Source organism: Bubalus kerabau, chromosome 5 (assembly GCF_029407905.1).
Source record: "Bubalus kerabau isolate K-KA32 ecotype Philippines breed swamp buffalo chromosome 5, PCC_UOA_SB_1v2, whole genome shotgun sequence".
In the NCBI taxonomy this organism is placed as follows: Eukaryota; Metazoa; Chordata; class Mammalia; order Artiodactyla; family Bovidae; genus Bubalus; species Bubalus kerabau.
Window position 1 is genome coordinate 110,356,466 of NC_073628.1, and position 16,771 is coordinate 110,373,236.

A 16,771-nucleotide genomic window follows, 5' to 3' on the forward strand; every position below is an offset into this window, starting at 1 on the left:
AGGAGAGTGAAAAAGTTGGCTTAAAGCTCAACATTCAGAAAACTAAAATCATGGCATCCGGTCCCATCACTTCATGGGAAATAGATGGGGAAATAGTGGAAACAGTGTCAGACTTTATTTTTTGGGGCTCCAAAATCACTGCAGATGGTGACTGCAGCCATGAAATTAAAAGATGCTTACTCCTTGGAAGGAAAGTTATGACCAACCTAGATAGCATATTCAAAAGCAGAGGCCTTACTTTGCCAACAAAGGTCCGTCTAGTCAAGGCTATGGTTCACCAGTGGTCATGTATGGATGTGAGAGTTGGATTGTGAAGAAAGCTGAGTGCTGAAGAATTGATGCTTTTGAACTGTGGTGTTGGAGAAGACTCTTGAGAGTCCCTTGGAATGCAAGGAGATCCAACCAGTCCATTCTGAAGGAGATCAGCCCTGGGATTTCTTTGGAAGGAATGATGCTAAAGCTGAAACTCCAGTACTCTGGCTACCTCATGTGAAGAGTTGACTCATTGGAAAAGACCCTGATGCTGGGAGGGATTGGGGGCAGGAGGAGAAGGGGACGACAGAGGATGAGATGGCTGGATGGCATCACTGAGTCGATGGACATGAGTTTGAGTGAACTCTGGGAGTTGGTGATGGAAAGGGAGGCCTGGTGTGCTGCGATTCATGGGGTCGGTCGCAAAGAGTCGGACATGACTGAGCGACTGAGCTGAACTGAACTGAAACTTATTTTGAACTTATGATTTAAAACTTTTAGTTCCTTTTTTGGGGGGTCCATTTCTTAGCAAGTGCTGATAATTGTCATGGTGTTGCCCTTTTTGTCAGAAAGCTTTTTTCCAGTTAGCAGATATCAGAAAGCAGAAACCATGTCATTGTCACCTGTTGACATCCTTGTGCCCAGTGTAAGTTTACTAGTATTTTATTTAGTAGAGGCTCAGTACATACTTGTTGGCGTCTTTATTAATAGATACAGATGATTTGGGTTATTCTGACCTTAACCTTATTAAATACCAAAAGTTCAGCATTTACTGGGTCAGGCTCAGAGTTAGGTAGTCTCTTGGAATACATAGGTTAAAGGATTTCCTAGGAAGACGCCCAGCACCTAGGGGAAATATTAAACAAATGTAATACTGTTGGTCTGTCCCAGCATCTATGAAAGTGAAAGTCCCTCAGTCCTGTCCCTTGGTCCTGTTCGACTCTTTGCGACCCCATGGACTATACAGCGTATAGTCCACTATACCATACATGGAATTCCCCAGGCCAGAATACTGGAGTGGGTAGCCTTTCCCTTCTTCAGGGGATCTTCCTGACCCAGGAATCGAACCAGGGTCTCCTGCATTGCAGGTGGATTCTTTACCGAGCTATCAGGGAAGCCCCCTAGCATCTATAGACATTTAAATTAGGGATTTCTCAAGGTAGCTTTTGGATCCAGGTGGGGAAATGAGTGCAGAAGAATTTAAGCAGGAGAGAGAATTTTAAACTAAAGAAGTCACTTTAGAGTGGAAATCACGGGACACATCTAACTCCTCCTGCGATGTCTTCACTTATTTATACAATAACATTTATGGAGTACTTTCTCTGAAGTCAGATGCTCTGCTAGGCACGTTGGAAGATAAAAATGAAGCAGAGCCTCAAAAGATTCTTTAATGGGCTAAAGTATCACACAAATTTACCCAGATAAAGCTGAATATATTCGGTGCCACAAACCTTTAGAAACAAAGTGCTAAGGAAATTCAGAAAAATTCCTGGTCTTTTTTTGTTTTTGCCTGTAAGATCTAGGAAGAAGGATATCCACAGTTTAAGGATCAGTACAGTATTAGTCGATGAAAGAGTTGGCTTATTTTTATCTCTGCTAGTTTGTACCCCCAAATTTATTACCCCACAGGATAAAAAGGTGCAAATAAGGGTAAGTTTTTTTCATAAATACATAATAGTGCTTCCCGTTTAATTCCCACTGGTTATTTTCTTAATCTTTCCTGCGTCCCACAGAAGGAACCTTTATAAGCCCACAAGACACCTTGAAAGAGGCACAGAAAAGAGTAACTGACGAGAGAAGTTAGAATTCTTTAAGGTGACTTCCTTGAGGAGTACTGGGCATTAAGAATGACAGTATACGTAAATTAGATTTATGAACAAGAACACAATAGCCCCAAAGTAAGAATTATCTAAGAGATCAGTAATCGCTGGGCAAGGCTTCAACCCAACTCGCTCGGAGATTGGGGTCGCCCTAGCGAACCCGCGCGGCTGGGCTCCCGGCATGGGTAAGCTCTGGGAAGTTCTGAAGCACCGCGAGCGTCTCTAGCCCCTTCCCGGGTCCCTACTCTTCACAGTCTAGGTGGGCCAGGTCTTCACTCACAGAAGTTAACCCAAACACCGCCAGGCGGGGACGTGTACGCGCGTGCGCGCCCGCCGCTCAGGGCAGAGAAGGAGCCTCCGCCGTCAGGAGCGCGCACGCCGCGCCGAGGGGCCCGGACGTGCGCGCTCCCGACACGTCACCACCACCACCACAACCTCCTCCTCCCCGACCCGCCCCCTCCCTCGTCTCTTCCTGCCGGGCGGTCCTCCTCCCCTCCTCTCTCCGCTCCCTCCGCCCTGTTCCCTCCGCCCTCCCAGGGCTTCGGCGGCGGCAGAGTGAACGGGACGGGCCGGGCCGCAGAACGCTGGGCGGCGGGTGCGACGCGGGCGCCTGGCAGAGTTGTTCCGGTCCTTCCCGCGGAGACGAGAGGAGGTGAGGCGAGGGCGGCTTCGTAGGGGCCGGCGGGCGCACCAGCGGCCCGGGGCCGCGGGCTGGGCTGGGGGTGTTGGCGCCGGGGCTGCGCCTGGGGAGGGTAGCTGTGGGGGCCGGGCCGGGACGGGATGCGAGAGGACCGCGGGAGGAAGGCTCGGGACTGTCGGTGGCTCCGCGGACATCGGGGGTTCTCCCGGGCGGCCGCTCCTCGCGGCCGGGGCGGGCCGGCGGGCGGGCGGGGTCGGCGCCCCTCACCTGGGGGCGGGGGTGGTGACTTGGGCGCTCGCCTCCAGATGTGCCCTCCTGACACTGCCGCCGGCTGCTGCCGGGGTCGCCGTCCCAGCAGCCCCACGTCCGGGGGTGGGGGTGGGCGTGTGGGGAGGGTATTTTCTTACCCACGTTCAGGCATCTGTTCGTGACCGCGTCTCGCCCTCGCGCTCCCCCTGTCTCCGCCAGGCACTTTGCTCCGCTCCTGCTGTTGATGCTTGTGGTTTTGCTGGCTGGGATGGGCTGCGTACTGGGCAGATCTCTACCTGTAAAGAATGCCCCGCTTCAAAGTTGACCGCCTGGCCATGCCAAACATCCCTCCTCCAGGTCGTGGGTGTTCAGTGTCCTGATAACTGAGTCAAAGTTTCTGAGACTGGACTAGTACTTTGCACTGGTCGCCAGCGGTGCAGGGCTGGGCAGTGCGTCAGCATGTGGAAAGGGGCCACTGGCCAGCGGGGAGGTGTTCGGGTGCTAGGGAACTGGACCGATAGGATTGTTGCTGATCCCAGGGCAGTGTGTCCAGGTGCTTGTGTATTGTCCCTGTACTTCTTAGATAGGGTCAGTTTAGAAAACGTACCGAAATTTACGTGGTCACTTGTAGAAATGAGAGTTTCATGTAAGTGAGGAGAAATACCAACCTTATTTTGCTGATGGTAAGGACAGCTTTCACTTGCCTGATAGATTTCAACGCTGACTGGAAACTTGATTTCAAGGTCTGCAGTTCTGGTGCTGGAAGGTTTAGGGATTTAAAAAAATACATTTAAATTTTCTTGCATGTACTGGGGAGATAGATAGTTGCTTTTTATAATTCTGGAAACACTGTATCACGGAAACCTGACTTTTCTCATAATAGTGTTTATGTGTGGCTTCCGCTGCACTTCAGTAGAATATCTGAATTTGTAGAATGATGGCAGAAGATACATGAAGTTTGCTTGTGGTAAAATTGGAAGTGGATTTTTGCCCATGGAAAATACTGGTCCACAAGTTGCCAGTATTGGAAAACTGGCCTGTGATTCATTATCTCAACAGAGTCCCATGTGAAACTGACAATGAAACTGCAAAGGAGAAAGACCAGGTGAATTTAATGTATACATTATCTTCAAATTGTATTAAATGCTTTTTTAGTTGGGGAGTTAGTTGAGACTGAGACTGGAGTCTTCAATCAGGTCAAAGTGTGCCCTGATATTTTGTATTGACAGGTCATCTGGGGAGAAGTGATGTAGTTGGTCAGTCTTTATATGTGAATGTGTTACATAGCCTACATTATATTCTAGGAAGCTGGAAACAAAGTAGTAGGTCCCAGTACTATTGGGACATAGTGAATATACCAACTGACATAAAAGGCATGAAAGGTGTAAATGTGTGACTTTTTTTTTTTTTTTTTGACCTGAGTTATTTGATGGTGATTTTTATATATTATAGTTGAAATGTTCTGTGAATTTTTGTGCCCTTGCTAATTGTTTCATAATTCAGATAATTTTCTTTTCACCTTAGTGGTTATTATGGTGTTTTAAAACTTGAGTAACAGAATTTTATTGGGTATGTGAAACAGTTTTTATGTTTTATCAGCTCACCAGTTCTAAATTTGTGATTTCTAAAAACTTAAAATTTTCTTTGCCTTAACCCAAAGTTGAGCTCTTTCAGTTAGTGTATATTTATTTGAACTCAGATGATACAGCATTGAAGCTCAAAGTCTTTTTACCCATTCTTTTGGAGGAATCAAAAGAAGGAATTCTCTTGTGCCAAGTTAAAATATTGTGAATGGGAGCTAACAAGGCTTTGAGAGATTAGCTTTGAAGAGAGTAGTAGCTAAGTAGCAAAACTTTCTTGTTTTGAGGGTGTAGAAATTGGTCTGAATTCTAGCCTGCTGTTGTCTTGAAGTGGTGTGGGGTCTTAATGGCTGAAGAGAGGATGTTTGGAGGATGGAGATACTGTAGGCTATGGGATTCCCAGGCACAGAGTTTCTTTTTGCTGTGTCTCACAAGTTTTAATGAGTTGCTACATGTGCATAGCTCTTGTATGTGTGTTTGTGTGTTTTCAGTTGCTCAGTTGTGTCCCACTTTTTGCCACCCTATGGACTATAGCCCTGTAGACTTCTCTGTCCATGGGATTTCCCAGGCAAGAATACTGGAGTGGGTTGCCATTTCCTCTTTTAGGGACTCTCCCTGACCCAGGGATCAAACCCATGTTTCCTGCATTGCAGGTGGATCTTCACTGCTGAGCCACCAGGGAAACCGAGGTATAGCGCTTACTTTCTATTCATAGGTCAGCCAGTGGACCTGAGCATGACCAGCAGCCCCAGGCTATTCCAGTCTCTGGTACAGCCTCTTATAGAGATGGTCTTATGAGCATTTGGCACCACAGACAGTGGAGGCAAAGAAAATACTGACTAGAGCCAGAGTATGGTAAAACACTCAGTTTTAAAGGCAAAGTTTAATATTGTGACCATGAAGAAAGACATTGCTTGACTTGACTCTTGGCTTTTCAAAGAATCAGACATGACTGAGCGACTGAACTGAATAATTTTCACTTGATGGTCAATATTTGAAATTGGGTAGAAGTACCTAGCAGTGGACCCTAATAAGGAATAGTTAATGGAATTAAGCAGGATTTGTCTCAACATTCTCTTTTTCATACTTCATTTACTTTCCATATTGTACTCATGCAACAGATAGGATACTACAATTGAGTATTGCCAGTTTGTGTTCATGCTGACTTCTATTTTTCATCTTTTGTGTTTTTTGGTGTAATTTTTGGGATTTTCCTGGGAAACTTCTCTGCATATATTCAGTTGATTTGGAGTTAGATTTGAGTTAACATTATTAGCCTGCTTGAAATTCTGAGCCTCCTTGTTTTCTAAATAACCTTAAAAATAGAAAACACAATTCTTTATAAACACTCAGGAAAAATCTGGTTACAGACTGTGTTGTTGTGATAGACATAGTACAGCCCAAAATATATTCAGTAAACTTTACTTCTCACCCAGTTTAGTAAGCTTAAGTAAGAATAAAATAAGAAAGTATGTTTTTCAATAAAAGCCTGATTTTCCGAATATCAAGTCTAACAACTGTTTGCTGTGCTATTTTTCCCCTTGCCTATTCTAAATTCAACAAGTACTACATGTCTCTAGTCCCTGGCAAAAACTTAATTTTAGTAGTAGGGGATTCTCAGTAATGGAAGTCTATTGAGGGATGCAGGCTTATGCTGGAGAATTTAACAGGGAAACATCAGGGATGGAAATTCACCTTTTTATAGCTCTGGTTTTCTTTGTACCCAGGTTCTAAGCAAGGGCTTCCCTGGTGGCTCAGTAGTAAAGAATCCGCCTGCAGTGCAGGAAATGCGGGTTAAATTCCTGGGTAGAGAAGATCCCCTGGAGAAGGAAATGGCTACCCATTCCAATATTCCTGCCTGGGAAACCCCATGGACTGAGGGGCCTGGCAGGCTACAGTCCATGGATTGCAAAGAGTTGGACAGAACTGAGCAACTGAACAAAAACAAGGTTCTTAGTTGGGTGGGTGAAGGGCACATATTCGCAGTTACATGGACCTTTTTTCCTCCTAAGATTTCCTTCTCCTTTCATCCTGTCTCTCCTAACCCTTTGCTGAATGAGCCATTGCAACTAGTAGGAGGATGTTGTAGCCCTTGGTTGTAACTGAACAAAGGCTGAGAACCTTGGTCTTTTGCTAATACTTCCTAAGCCAAATTTTCCTTTCCTGTAATTTGCCTTCTGGTGATGCCAGTAGGGATCTCTCATTTTTGAAGAGACATATAAATTTTGATGTTGAGATTACATATGTAACTAAGAGCGCAATTTATTGCATTGTGTACACATGGAAGAGGACTAGGAGATTGTTTAGCTGAACATTTATGAACGGTTTTGACTGTGACTCGCAGTAAGAAATACATTTTATACCGATTCAACATGCACGTGCGTGCGCGCACACACACACACACACAAACACACGAAGTTGAAAGAAAATTTTGGTGAAGTAATACTTGTCATTTTAGGCCTTTGCTGGAGCTGGCTTATCAGTTGACTTGTAAGAGTAGTTATGCCTCTCTTTCCACCCAGGTGCATGTGTAGCTTGAAATTGGCTTTGGTGGGAGTATTTACACCAGGGACATCAACAGATGTTACAATTCAGAGCTTTTCTCTCTCCTTTGGATAGCCAGTTAAACATTCACAGTGTACCACTTCACTGCCTACAACATACTTTGATATTTTCTATTTTATTTCATTTTATTAAAAAGATAATGCTGGGTTTTGATGCCAAAATTGATTTTACAGCCTGATAATGGATAACCGTCTATGGTTAAAAACTGGCTTAGTCCACCTTCTTGACTGTGGATGAATACACTAAAAAATTGAAGTTCAAGGTCATATAGCTAGTCATTAGCAAAGCGGGGTCTGTGGACTCCTAATCTGGAGTTCTATCTAGTGGATTTATCTCTTTTCCTAATCCATGGAACTCAGAGAGTTTAATATGTGTAAGACGTGTTAAGCAGTTTGAACAGAGATGAATAAGGCATGAACCTTGACCCTGAGGCTTTATGCTTGTGTGGGAGATTAAATATGGAAATGAAGATAATGTAAGGCAGAGAGTAATATGTAGCAAAGAGATAAAGATAAGGAGGTACAAGTTAGAGAGAGGAGGGAGGGATTACCTTTAGTTGTAAGGATATGGGAAGAGGTGACATTTAAACCATGCTTTGAAGAATGGGTAGGATTTGGACATGTGGAAATAGGACGCATAGTAAATAGAGAAAGGTCTTTCTGGGCCAGGGTGATCAAAGGTATAGAGTGAAAGAGCTAGGCAAGAAAGAGTCAGTACCAAATGGTGAAGAGCTTTGAATGGCAGTTTTCCTTTCTGTTTTTCAGCTTATCTTTCACTTTTGTCTCTGCAGTCATTTGGTACTCACTTCTTAACGTTCAGTAAGCTCTGTATGCTTTGCTCCTGACTTGACTATGACCCAGAGAGCACTTAAGTATCCTTAGAGTAAAAGCTGAGGGAAAAATTATTAGTGTAAGAGAAGCAAAGTTGAGTATACCAATCCTAAAACTGTTGGAAAGAAAGGGAAAACATTTTCTTTGTAAGGAGATACCATTATTTTTTGTTTTGCCAAATAGACAGCATCAGATTGGCTGTAGCAGGAAGCAGTTTTGAAAGTCTTTTTAAAGCACCTTCTAAAATGTGCTTTCTAAATGACTGGGTCTTAATTTGGAGGCAGGTTTGGCTTAGGCAGAAAGGCAGTTGATACAGATCCACAGCTGAGCTGACTAGTTTTCAGAATTTAGGACAGCAAAGCAGGGTATTCATACCACAGCCAGTTGTGAAGACTTGCTAGATTCTTTACTCAAGTAGTTACTTTGATTTCAGCATTTATGTCTTTGACAACCTATATGATGGGGGATGTTTTGAAGTCCTGGATGGAGCTTGCTTTGTTCTATAGGGGAATTAGATGGCTGGAAATGAAGACAAATGACAGTATGTTGTGTCTGTTAATGAAACTGATTGTCAAGATTTTCTGCCTGTTGAAGATTTCATACTCACTGCTTCTAATTAAAATGATGCACAGTCAATTTGAAGAAGCTTTACTTCTCTTTGACCTACCAGTTCTATAAAGTAAAAGCCCTTTTAGATTGTTGCCCAGGTAACACATACAGACTGCTGGAAGTGTGTGGAAAATTTTGGTAATCTTGGTAATGAAGTTGCTATAGTAAAAAAAAAAAACTTCTTGGTAATAAGTTGGGCTACTTCTGGATAGTTGATAAGGAATTCTGAGGTTGAGATTTGGTTCCAAAATAAATATGAATGAATGTCTTTGCCATACTGTTTTCCTCATTTAAAGTTCTGATATGTATATTGTCCTGTTACTGTAGGTTTTAGCAGTTTCGCATGAACTGCTTCACAAGATAACACATCCCAAATAGCATGATAAGAGTTTAGAGGCAGCATGCTTCAGATACCTCACACCACTTGAATGGTGCAGCTAATCATGTCAGCACAGAGGTGGTTTTTTTTTTTTTTAACATGTTTTTACAAATTGAGTTGATTAAAATTTTCTACCATCAGTTTTTTTGTGTGTATGTGGTACACAGTGTCCTTAATTTAAACTATGCAAACATTTTCCTAAACACGTACACATTGATGTGTATGTATAACACACACTGCTGCTGCTGCTAAGTCACTTCAGTCGTGTCCGACTCTGTGCGACCCCATAGACCACCAGTTGTTGGAATTTTTGGTGAGAATACAGTCAACCTGGTAAATGACTAAAAGTAAGTGATTTGGCTCTTTGAAGACTGTCTCTTAAGTCACAAATATAAGAGCCATGCATACCCAGTGGGTTTTTTTTTTCTTTGTATGCCACATTTCCAGGAAAGTAGCACATTTTACAAGTCAAGCATAGAATTCATTGGTATCAGTGAAGGAGTTCCGAATTTCACCCTTACCTGTGTTTTACGTGCACCTCTGTTCTGCCCTCATTATCAGCAGTAGGAAACATTGTATTATGCGCTCAGACACGCAGTTTGCGACCCCATGGACTGTATAGCTTACTAGGCTCTTCTTTCCATGGGATTTCCCAGGCAGTAATATTGGAGTGGGTTGCCATTTCCTCCTCTAAGGGAATCTTCCTGACCTAGGGATTGAACCCGTTTTCCTGCATTGGGAGGCAGATTCTTTACCGTTGAGTCACCAGAGAAGCCAGGCAAAATTACAGGACCTAAAAAATCAAACTTCCACCAGAGGGGATGCAAATAACAAACACTATTTTTAGAGAAAATACAAACTTGTGGTTTTTCAGTTTTGAAGGTTTAAGAGAAATGTAACGCTAGTTTTTGATAAACAATGTTGAATGTTTATTCTGTGCTTCAAGATGTACTTTGTCATTTTTGAGCCCCATTTCTAAGAGCATTGTATAAATGCGAATGTTTGTTAGAGTGGTTATTAGGTATTTCCTTCAATAGTTTCTCTTTAGTAAATTTATCTTGATAAGACACTTGGGATGAATTATATCTTTGTTTAGTGAGAAGTCAACCTCTGAAGGGAGACTATACATATACTGGCAGATGATATGGTTTCTTAGGTTGTTTTATAGTAATTTTGTTGTCTCAGCAGCTAATAGCCATCAGACCTTAATCATTTATTATTTTATTTCCACAGAGATCTCTCATGGGCTGTATTCCTTCATTTAAAATCTCTGTCTCATATTTTGCCCTACTGTTAGTGGTCAGGTTTGGACTAATGTTAAAGACTTTGTCCTAGTCTTTCCATGCAAAGATGTTGCTTATCAAGTTGGTACTAAATAGTAATTTAGTTAATGTCCTCTTTCCTGCATCTATTTTTCTCTCTTAATATTCTAGAATCTTCTTTTAACACTAACCCAAGCTTCCTGGTAAACTGAATGGGAAAAATGAAGTTAGATGTTATTATTCAAATCTTTGGACCACCTGTTTGCTAGTACTACTGAACCTATAAAAATTTTTTTGCATAAGTTTGTTTGTTGTTCAGTTGCTAAGTCATATCCAACTTTTTGTGACCCCCATGGACTACAGCATGCCAGGCTCCCATGTCCTTCACTATCTCTCAGAGTTTGCTCAGATTCATGTCTTTTGAATTGGTGATGCTATCTAACCATCTCATCTTCTGCATGAGTTAGGCAGCTTAATTTTTCAGTAATGAGTCTAGGCCTCTAATTATGTATTTATTTTATTTAATTTTTAAATTGAAGAATAGTTGATTTAAAAAATGCTGGTTTCAGGTGTACAGCAGAGTGATTATATCTATAATCACTCTGATTATAGATATAATCAGAGTGTGTGTGTGTGTGTGTATATATATATAATCAGATTATATATATATAAAATCAGAGTGTATATATATATATACACACACACACATACACACACACAAACACACAAAAGATCTTCATGACCCAGATAATCACGATGGTGTGATCACTCACCTAGACCAGACATCCTGGAATGGGAAGTCAAGTGGGCCTTAGGAAGCATCACTACGAATAAAGCTAGTGGAGGTGATGAAATTCCAGTTGAGCTGTTTCAAATCCTAAAAGATGATGCTGTGAAAGTGCTGCACGCAATATGCTAGCACATTTGGAAAACTCAGCAGTGGCCACAGGACTGGAAAAGGTCAGTTTTCATTCCAGTCCCAAAGAAAGGCAATGCCAAAGAATGCTCAAACTACCACACAATTGCACTCATATCACACGCTAGCAAAGTAATGCCCAAAATTCTCTAAGCCAGGCTTCAGCAATATGTGGACCGTGAACTTCCAGATGTTCAAGCTGGTTTTAGAAAAGGCAGAGGAACCTGAGATCAAATTGCCAACATCCGCTGGATCATCAAAAAAGCAAGAGAGTTCCAGAAAAACATCTATTGCTGCTTTATTGACTATGCCAAAGCCTTTGACTGTGTGGATCACAATAAACTGTGGAAAATGCTTCAAGAGATGGGAATACCAGACCACCTGATCTGCCTCTTGAAAAACCTGTATGCAGGTCAGGAAGCAACAGTTAGAACTGGACATGGAACATCAGACTGGTTCCAAATAGGAAAAGGAGTACATCAAGGCTGTATATTGTCACCCTGCTTATTTAACTTATATGCAGAGTACATCATGAGAAACGCTGGGCTGGAGGAAGCACAGGCTGGAGGAAGCACAAGCTGGAATCAAGGTTGCTGGGAGAAATATCAATAACCTCAGATATGCAGATAATACCACCCTTATGGCAGAAAGTGAAGAAGAACTAAAGAGCCTCTTGATGAAAGTGAAAGTGGAGAGTGATAAAGTTGGCTTAAAGCTCAACATTCAGAAAACTAAGATCATGGCATCCAGTCCCATCACTTCATGGCATATGGATGGGGAAACAGTGGAAACAGTGGCTGACTTTATTTTTTTTCTGGGCTGCAAAATCGCTGCAGATGGTGATTGTAGCCATGAAATTAAAAGACGCTTACTCCTTGGAAGGAAAGTTATGACCAACCAAGATAGCATATTCAAAAGCAGAGACATTACTTTGTCAACAAAGGTCCATCTAGTCAAGGCTATGGTTTTTCCAGTGGTCATGTATGGATGTGAGAGTTGGACTATAAAGAAAGCTGAGTGCCGAAGAATTGATTCTTTTGAACTGTGGTGTTGGAGAAGACTCGTGAGAGTCCTTTGGACTGCAAGGAGATCCAACCAGTCCATCCTAAAGGAGATCAGTCCTGGGTGTTCATTGGAGGGACTGTGTTGAAGCTGAAACTTCAATACTTTGGTCACCTGATATGAAGAGCTGACTTATTTGAAAGACCCTGATGCTGGGAAAGATTGAAGGCAGGAGAAGGGGATGACAGAGAATGAAATGGTTGGATGGCATCACCAACTCAATGGACATGGGTTTGGGTGGACTCTGGGACTTGGTGATGGACAGGAAGGCCTGGCGTGCTGCGGTTCATGGGGTTGCAAAGAGTTGGACATCACTGAGTGACTGAACTGAAGTGAACACGCATATAAATGTATATATAATTTTTGATTATTTTCAATTATAGGTTATTATAAGACATTGAATATAATTCCCAGTACTATATATTAAGTCCTAGTTGATTATTTTCTGTATGCTATGCTAAGTCACTTCAGTCGTGTCCGACTCTGTGCGACCCCATAGATGGCAGCCCACCAGGCTCCCCCGTCCCTGGGATTCTCCAGGCAAGAACACTGGAGTGGGCTGCCATTTCCTTCTCCAGTACATGAAAGTGAAAAGTGAAAGTGAAGTTGCTCAGTGTCCGACTGTTAGCGACCCCATGGATTGCAGCCTAACAGGCTCCTCAGTCCATGGGATTTTCTAGGCAAGAGTACTGGAGTGGGGTGCCATTGCCTTCTCCGTATTTTCTGTATAGTAGTGTGTATATGTTAATACCAAACACTCAATTTATCCCTCCCACCCTCTTTTTCCCCTTTGGTAACCATAAGTTTCCTCTGCCTGTGAGTCTATTTCTGTTCTGTAAATAAGTTCATTTGTATCACTTTTTAGATTCCACATATAATATTTGATATCATATGATATTTGTCTTTCTCTGGAATAATTCACTTAGTATGATAATCACTAGGTCCATCTGTGTTGCTGCAAATGGCATTATTTCATTCTTTTTTATGGCTGAGTAATATTCCATTGTATATATGTACACCACATCTTCTTTATCCATTCATCTGACAGTGGATACTTAGGTTGCTTCCATGACTTGGTTTTTTTTTTTTTTTTTTTTTTATTCATGCTCAGCTTTATTTTATTTATTTATTTATTTATTTTTTTTTTTTTAATTTTATTTTATTTTTAAACTTTACATAACTGTATTAGATTTGCCAAATATCAAAATGAATCCGCCACAGGTATACATGTGTTCCCCATCCTGAACCCTCCTCCCTCCTCCCTCCCCATTCCATCCCTCTGGGTCGTCCCAGTGCACCAGCCCCAAGCATCCAGTATCGTGCATCGAACCTGGACTGGCAACTCATTTCATACATGATATTTACATGTTTCAATGCCATTCTCCCAAATCTTCCCACCCTCTCCCTCTCCCACAGAGTCCATAAGACTGTTCTATACATCAGTGTCTCTTTTGCTGTCTCGTACACAGGGTTATTGTTACCATCTTTCTAAATTCCATATATATGTGTTAGTATACTGTATTGGTGTTTTTCTTTCTGGCTTACTTCACTCTGTATAATAGGCTCCAGTTTCATCCACCTCATTAGAACTGATTCAAATGTATTCTTTTTAATGGCTGAATAATACTCCATTGTGTATATGTACCACAGCTTTCTTATCCATTCATCTGCTGATGGACATCTAGGTTGCTTCCATGTCCTGGCTATTATAAACAGTGCTGCGATGAACATTGGGGTACTCGTGTCTCTTTCCCTTCTGGTTTTCTCAGTGTGTATGCCCAGCAGTGGGATTGCTGGATCATAAGGCATGTCTATTTCCAGTTTTTTAAGGAATCTCCACACTGTTCTCCATAGTGGCTGCACTAGTTTGCATTCCCACCAACAGTGTAAGAGGGTTCCCTTTTCTCCACACCCTCTCCAGCATTTATTACTTGTAGACTTTTGGATTGCAGCCATTCTGACTGGCGTGAAATGGTACCTCATAGTGGTTTTGATTTGCATTTCTCTGATAATGAGTGATGTTGAGCATCTTTTCATGTGTTTGTTAGCCATCTTTATGTCTTCTTTGGAGAAATGTCTATTTAGTTCTTTGGCCCATTTTTTGATTGGGTCATTTATTTTTCTGGAGTTGAGCTGTAGGAGTTGCTTGTATATTCTCGAGATTAGTTGTTTGTCAGTTGCTTCATTTGCTATTATCTTCTCCCATTCTGAAGGCTGTCTTTTCACCTTGCTAATAGTTTCCTTTGATGTGCAGAAGCTTTTAAGGTTAATTAGGTCCCATTTGTTTATTTTTGCTTTTATTCCCAATATTCTGGGAGGTGGGTCATAGAGGATCCTGCTGTGATGTATGTCAGAGAGTGTTTTGCCTATGTTCTCCTCTAGGAGTTTTATAGTTTCTGGTCTTACGTTTAGATCTTTAATCCATTTTGAGTTTATTTTTGTGTATGGTGTTAGAAAGTGTTCTAGTTTCATTCTTTTACAAGTGGTTGACCAGAGTTCCCAGCACCACTTGTTAAAGAGATTGTCTTTAATCCATTGTATATTCTTGCCTCCTTTGTCGAAGATAAGGTGTCCATATGTGCGTGGATTTATCTCTGGGCTTTCTATTTTGTTCCATTGATCTATATTTCTGTCTTTGTGCCAGTACCATACTGTCTTGATAACTGTGGCTTTGTAGTAGAGCCTGAAGTCAGGTAGGTTGATTCCTCCAGTTCCATTCTTCTTTCTCAAGATCGCTTTGGCTATTCGAGGTTTTTTGTTTTTCCATACAAATTGTGAAATTATTTGTTCTAGCTCTGTGAAGAATGCTGTTGGTAGCTTGATAGGGATTGCATTGAATCTATAGATTGCTTTGGGTAGTATACTCATTTTCACTACATTGATTCTTCCAATCCATGAACATGGTATATTTCTCCATCTGTTAGTGTCCTCTTTGATTTCTTTCACCAGTGTTTTATAGTTTTCTATATATAGGTCTTTAGATTCTTTAGGTAGATATATTCCTAAGTATTTTATTCTTTCCGTTGCAATGGTGAATGGAATTGTTTCCTTAATTTCTCTTTCTGTTTTCTCATTATTAGTGTATAGGAATGCAAGGGATTTCTGTGTGTTGATTTTATATCCTGCAACTTTACTATAGTCATTGATTAGTTCTAGTAATTTTCTGGTGGAGTCTTTAGGGTTTTCTATGTAGAGGATCATGTCATCTGCAAACAGTGAGAGCTTTACTTCTTCTTTTCCAATTTGGATTCCTTTTGTTTCTTTTTCTGCTCTGATTGCTGTGGCCAAAACTTCCAAAACTATGTTGAATAGTAATGGTGAAAGTGGGCACCCTTGTCTTGTTCCTGACTTTAGAGGAAATGCTTTCAATTTTTCACCATTGAGGATAATGTTTGCTGTGGGTTTGTCATATATAGCTTTGATTATGTTGAGGTAGGTTCCTTCTATTCCTGCTTTCTGGAGAGTTTTGATCATAAATGGATGTTGAATTTTGTCAAAGGCTTTCTCTGCATCTATTGAGATAATCATATGGTTTTTATTTTTCAATTTGTTAATGTGGTGTATTACATTGATTGATTTGCGGATATTGAAGAATCCTTGCATCCCTGGGATAAAGCCCACTTGGTCATGGTGTATGATCTTTTTAATGTGTTGTTGGATTCTGATTGCTAATATTTTGTTAAGGATTTTTGCATCTATGTTCATCAGTGATATTGGCCTGTAGTTTTCTTTTTTTGTGGGATCTTTGTCAGGTTTTGGTATTAGGGTGATGGTGGCCTCATAGAATGAGTTTGGAAGTTTACCATCCTCTGCAATTTTCTGGAAGAGTTTGAGCAGGATAGGTGTTAGCTCTTCTCTAAATTTTTGGTAGAATTCAGCTGTGAAGCCGTCTGGACCTGGGCTTTTGTTTGCTGGAAGATTTTTGATTACAGTTTCAATTTCCGTGCTTGTGATGGGTCTGTTAAGATTTTCTATTTCTTCCTGATCGAGTTTTGGAAAGTTGTACTTTTCTAAGAATTTGTCCATTTCTTCCACGTTGTCCATTTTATTGGCATATAATTGTTGATAGTAGTCTCTTATGATCCTTTGTATTTCTGTGTTGTCTGTTGTGATCTCTCCATTTTCATTTCTAATTTTATTGATTTGATTTTTCTCCCTTTGTTTCTTGATGAGTCTGGCTAATGGTTTGTCAATTTTATTTATCCTTTCAAAGAACCAGCTTTTGGTTTTGTTGATTTTTGCTATGATCTCTTTTGTTTCTTTTGCATTTATTTCTGCTCTAATTTTTAAGATTTCTTTCCTTCTACTAACCCTGGGGTTCTTCATTTCTTCCTTTTCTAGTTGCTTTAGGTGTAGAGTTAGGTTGTTTATTTGACTTTTTTCTTGTTTCTTGAGGTGTGCCTGTATTGCTATGAACTTTCCCCTTAGGACTGCTTTTACCGTGTCCCACAGGTTTTGGGTTGTTGTGTTTTCATTTTCATTCGTTTCTATGCAAATTTTGATTTCTTTTTTGATTTCTTCTGTGATTTGTTGGTTATTCAGCAGCGTGTTGTTCAGCCTCCATATGTTGGATTTTTTAATAGTTTTTCTCCTGTAATTGAGATCTA

At 41.1% G+C, this 16,771-nt stretch overlaps 1 protein-coding gene across 4 annotated transcripts in view; it reads left to right on the plus strand.

The window, feature by feature from the left end:
• Positions 1-2,479: 2,479 nt before the first annotated feature.
• Positions 2,480-16,771, plus strand: part of RABGAP1L (RAB GTPase activating protein 1 like) — a 742,566-nt gene continuing 728,274 nt past the window's right edge. Inside the window, exon 1 of one of the 4 annotated variants that reach the window (XM_055582719.1) lies at positions 2,480-2,724. The gene's annotated coding sequence lies outside the window, so the exon portion shown is untranslated. The remainder of the gene's footprint in view (positions 2,725-16,771) is intronic. The other 3 variants (XM_055582720.1, XM_055582718.1, XM_055582716.1) reach the window with 3 other exon arrangements.